The sequence below is a fragment of the Hyposmocoma kahamanoa genome, unplaced genomic scaffold, assembly GCF_003589595.1.
Source record: "Hyposmocoma kahamanoa isolate Upper Pololo Valley unplaced genomic scaffold, ASM358959v1 220, whole genome shotgun sequence".
Classification (NCBI taxonomy): Eukaryota; Metazoa; Arthropoda; class Insecta; order Lepidoptera; family Cosmopterigidae; genus Hyposmocoma; species Hyposmocoma kahamanoa.
Genome location: NW_020653740.1, coordinates 4,630,140 through 4,636,139, shown reverse-complemented (window position 1 = coordinate 4,636,139; position 6,000 = coordinate 4,630,140). Strand labels below are relative to the sequence as shown.

The 6,000-nt window shown below is 34.0% G+C and overlaps 1 protein-coding gene across 2 annotated transcripts in view; it reads left to right on the top strand.

Annotated features, from left to right (window-relative positions):
- LOC113227851 (chitooligosaccharidolytic beta-N-acetylglucosaminidase) overlaps positions 1-6,000 on the top strand; it is a 46,446-nt gene that overhangs the window by 25,526 nt on the left and 14,920 nt on the right. The gene's annotated exons all lie outside the window — the stretch shown is intronic.

Below are 6,000 nucleotides of genomic sequence, written 5' to 3'. Positions count from 1 at the left end.
CATAGTTTTAATACATAGGCCTTGTTGTGAGATACATCTTAATCCGGTTAAGCCTATACTTATTACACACACGTTTTGTAATATAATTACAAACGCGTGTTCAATAGCTAGGTTTATGAGCCTAAAAGCGATACAATAAGAAGCCCGTTACGAGCAAATGTGTTGAAAAATCATTTATTTGACGACGTCCCCTAACAGAGGTGGGCGTGCGGCAGGTCTTTATAAATTGGTTATTAGTATTGCAATACTGAGCTTAAACATCATCATAACAAAACAATATTAAAGAGACTAAAAAATAACATATGACTCCAGAAATGGTGACGCCAATATTCATCATATAAAAATTCCACAACTTAGATACTGAAGTTAAACATTTTTTTAATTTTGGTTTTCGGTCAATATTTAGTAACTGTAGTCCATTATCGCCAACGCCACCGTAGCTCTGTGCTGCCAACCCTACCTGGAATAGCGGACATAACAACGCAGGTGTCTGTCGCTCGTCTGCCTCCGCATCTATTCCGAGCGAGAACCATTGCGTCACTGCGCACGCGCCGCTCTGTAAACTATACATGCTCTCGACACGGTTATAGACTATAAACGTTTGTTTTGATACTTCTTATACTTTATAGTTCCCTTTTTATAGTATAAATTAAAAGTTGTTTCTTTAAAAAAGTGGATCGATAAAGTAGGTAACTCAAATTTTAGTACAAACGAGTTTAGAGCCTGTAATACATATAGGTAGGATGTAACCGAAAGATCTGACCATATTTCGACATGACTGAGTTCATAAAAACAAACGTATCGAGATCTAGTTATTTTTCTTACAGTCTGTAGAGTTACATAAATCGACTACATACACATGTAACATTAATTCGCCATAATAATAAAATAGTAGCTAAATAAACTAAAGTAAATTAAAATTGAATTTTTATTATGCATTCATCTTAAAATCGTTATTTCGTACGCTTCGCCCAGTTAATCTGAAAAATTGAAAAGGGTTATTAAGATAATGATAAGAAAACTCGCTGCAAGTAAACTCTAGAAATACAGGACTGTACTTACAGACAAAATATATTTGTATAATATAATAATTTTATAACTAAATAGATACTTGGAGACGAGATGCAAAGGATTCAGTGCTGGAATATAATCAAAGGAACCACCGACCGCCGCCGCAAATTTAATCTGTTTTGAATGAAAGAGTCGTAGTGCGTCTCTTTCATTTATAACAGATTAAAATCCTAGTCGCTACAAACAGAAACAACAACAACAACAACAAACAAAATGACACACGGTTAATCCATAGGAAATGAAACTATTTTTCGGATTTAAATCACGTATTTGTTTTTTGTTTTGGGCTCTTACAGGTCCTGTGGTCACGGCTGATTGAGATGGTAAAGTGTGGTAAAGCGTGACCATGGGGCCTGTAAAGGGCGAAATTTTTAGGCACTGTCCAGAACATCCAGGCCAGAATCAATTTAGATTTTTTTTCTCAAATTCCGAGAAACCGGGACCTCCTCACGCTGCGCCCTCAGGCCAAACCTTTGTAAATACGTCCCATTGTTTAGATCAAGTACAGAAGAATTACATTTCTCGAAAAAAAAAACAAATATTTCTTGAAATAAAAATTTGGTAGTAAAACCCGAAGGCGTCAACTTGTTGATGCAGTTTTTGACTCTACTAAAAACACGTGTTTAGAGCCTGGCAGAGACATACCTTTTTCAGAGTAGACTTGAGAATATAATTGTGTCTAATGATACTTCGTATCTTTCCCCGTATCAACGCCGTAGTTATCTTGGTCCCTTATCGATTTTTTTTACTGATGGAGATATCGAATAAAATTTTCTGTGTGTTATATGTTATTTATTACAATATTGTTTTTTTGGCATCTTGCAGTTGAATTTGTTTTAATGAAAACTAATGTACGATAGGACTCGTGGAATAATCATGAGAGCACGAACGGTTTAACTATACCTCAATTCAAATATACAAAAAGGTTTTGAAGTTTAAGCCATTTAAACCATTTAAACCATTTATTTTCACACAAATAAACAAAAAATAATAATTTATGGAAATGAGATAAAATATCCATCTTACACAACCTAATAATAAAAAAAATTAAAATAGAAAAAATAAAGTACATATTAGACACGAGCTCAGGGCAATGTTGAAATCAGTTTGCAATGTTTTTAACTCTGTTTTTCAGCCCGACCCGGCCATGGCAGCTCTACGTGGTCGATTACACATACAAATCGCAAACAAACATCAAATAAAGATAAAATAATTGATGAAAATACTAATAATAATAATATGATGAAAAAATTGTAATAACAATAAGATGAAAACAATAATAATAATAACAAAAATAAAGTTATTCTATACAATTATTCAAATTAATTGAAATGAAATTAATATTAACGAATTGAATTGAAATTGTTTTTACAGTGCCACACCCCGGTCACTCCATACAACAGTCGAAAGTTATTTACCTACTACTACTACATACAACAAGGTGCTATCTGCACACGCGCAAATGTGTGCGTGAAGTGACAGGACTCCTCACTTTCTCGTACAATTTACGTTACGTGGTCAGAGCGGCAACAAAGCGTAAATTCTTAAGCGAATATTTTATCTTTAATTCTATTAAAAGAATGCTAAGAATAACACATGTTCATTACGTATTTATATCGATATAATATTATATTTTTCATTAATTCACTAACTAGAATAATATTGAAGATTTATTAAAAAAATATATTAACAGCACTTAAAAGATTGTATTTGGGACAGGTTTTATATAAGGTAACCAAGGTATTCGAAATGGCGTGTCCAAGTTTATCATTACCTAGTTAATAATTAGGTATATATACTACGTAATACGTGTGGCGCACTATAAGTTTCCGGAGTGAATAAAAAAAAATTAGAAATGGTCAGAAATGAATTTATTTTCTTAAAATATTCTCCGTTAGCGTTAATGAACTTTTAAAGCACATAGAGAAATTCGTAAGGCTTGCTGACTCTTTCCGTAGCTCAGTTGGGAGAGCGATAGCCCCGGTATGACGAGGTCGCGATCCAGTCGGATCGAAGGAATTTTTCTTTACGTTTCTATCTTTGTATTAATAATAACAATAAATTTGTGGAGCGTTTCACAAATAATATATGGCAGTAAAACACCATGACATTCAATGAAATAAATACTAAAAAATGCCTATTTACTTCAGTCTTGAATATTCCGAAAGTGTGCTTTTCGGAAAACGCGGAAAGCGTATTTTAGGGGCTAAATACATAGTAGCGCATTTTAGCCCTTTGCAGTACATATTAGGAATGAGGAAGCAAAGTGCGAATGGGTGATATGTACGGATGGCGAGTTCCGGACTTTCTAGTCAACCGAACGAGGAATGGTGAAAGTGAAACTAAATTGAAAAGTTCCTACGCATACTATATATCCAATAGAAAATTGACAACTTCTGCAGTACTCAAGATTTTATGGAAAAATGGTTTTTATAGAAAAACTATGCGATGGCTACCAGTGGTGAAGCTTGAAAATAGTCGTTAGTAAAGTCGGCACAGAACAAAAAACACCTACCTTAAACTTGTTTTGACGTTAAAAAGCCACCTTGCGACACTTAAGTAAAACGCTTATTAGATACAAGATAATCTATATATAGTACCCTTCATTTCACTGATTAACTTATTCTATACTTAAATTGTGTAGTAAATTACGTATTGAAAAGTTTTAGGCAAGCCGGTGGGAATCGAGTTATATGGACGCGTCGCCACTGATGGCTACACTACTACATGTAGCCATCGCATAGCTTACATTATTATGGCCAAATTAGTGTACTATCGAACAATTTACACGTAGGGTGTGAACAACTATACTACCACCTTACCTATTTCTGCCGCCAAGCAGTAATGTGAGCATTACTACATTCCACCACAGTTTGGAAGGGTGCTGATGAAACTCATATGGGACTTGTTAACTTATGTCTCAGGGTGATGGGCGCAGTGACAGTGCCCCTCAGATCTTTGCGATTTAAAACTCTCAGTGGCACTGCAACTGTTATGGACAGGCTTGTCGTTTACCACCAGGTGCACGACTTGTGTTTATCCTGCCACTTGGTATCATAAAAAAACAACTTTACAATACTTCGACTTCACAAGAGAGTGGTTGTTAAGAAGTCTCTTTGCTTTTCGTTCAATCGAATCTAAAGGTATTGGACTAGCTGATTGTAGCCCATGGTGTGCCAAAAGTATAGGAATGGAATTCTACGTTGTGAGGGGAGGCTCCTTTCGTGCACCCTAATTATTATTAGTTCATTTTCCCCGATTTTCCATCATTAAAAGAACAACAACAAGAAGTCAATAACTTGAAAATATTTATAAACTCGAACAACTGTTAATAGTAAAATATAGACAATTTTTTATTGAATTGATATTCAATTATTTTTTGTGAAATTACTCCAATAGCTTGTTATAATTATTAATACAAAGATGGAATACTTACAAAAAATCGGGTACGGATAAAAAATGGTTAAAAAAGCAAATACAAAAGATCCGACAAGCACATAGAAAAATTCGTGAGGTCCGCTGGTTCGTCCCGTGGCTTACTTTATTTAGTTTCCAGCGGATCGAAGGAGTTTTTTCTAAGTGTACTAATCAATCGTTGTACTAATAATTATAATGTTAAAACTGATAATATTTTTTAAACAAATGGTAGGTATAAAGACTCTTATTTTACAACTTTATTTGATTATAAACTTTTGGATTTTTGCATTTAGCATGCTTAAAATTTGCAAAGCACAACAAAACAAGTACAAAAAAAACGTAATAACAAACTTGAATCCTTAAATCTTTACGCCCACATGGTCACATTGCTCCTTGCGTAGGAGTCGGCGTTCAATACAACAGGCTGTTTGCGAAGTTAACTACTGTGAGGAATAAAAAGAAATAGTATATATATTTCACGTGTTTTTGGATGAAATGTATTTCCATTCAAGTCGGTGATAAATACACACAAGATATGTTACGTTCATAGTAATCAACGTTTGAAATTTGTCGAACGTCAAGTACGTTACAGGAGCATAGATTATGATTTTATGGAACAGAATGAACGTTTTGAAAAGTAGGTAATAAGTAAAGCACAATGGAAAACAAAAATAAAATTATTTTGTTGTATAAACGTGAAAAATATTTATTGTTCAAATAAATTTTAACCTTAATTACGGACAACGGCACATCAGACTACACATTTTTGTTCGAAAATCGCCTCCAGTGCAACGGAACAAAATACGTCAATGTGTAGCTTGAAGTGCTGGCGTGTGTACATTACAATTTTTTTAAAGATTACAATTCGTTATCTGTATAAAGTAAATAATACAGGTAGAAAGAAGGAAAGCGAAAAACGGGTAATTGATGACTTTATTGCTTACATTCTTCGTATCTGCACTTATAATTTATGACCTGAGTGCATGCGTGAAATTTGAATAGAATGAGGCAATTTCACAAATGTCAACTTTGTCCCTTTGCTCGACGTATGTTTGCAAGAAGTTACAATTGAATCTTCACGAAAGCGGAATATATGTATAATATTAGTGTTTCGAGTACAAAGACTACCGTCAAATTTCAATTGGATTGAAACATCGGATAAATAAAATTTATTGGTCGTTATGACAAACAAAGTGTTACGACAAATTTAACACACTGTATATCCGGTCAATCACATTGGGTAAAAACCTTGAGGATATTTACTAAGATTTTATGTAAATTGATAATATGTCACTGGCAGAGTCAATGAACGGTTGCTGGAGATGTTCTCCTGAGTAACGGTGCTTCTTTGACCCTTTGATCTGCGTATTTAATAATTGTGGTTATGTATCGAGTTCTTAGGTTTTTGTGATGATTATATACTTAATACGGAATTCCCCATTAAAAATGTAACATAAGGATTTTAGAGAACATTGTTGTTTAGCTTCAACCGGGCTACAGTTGCTTGTAATA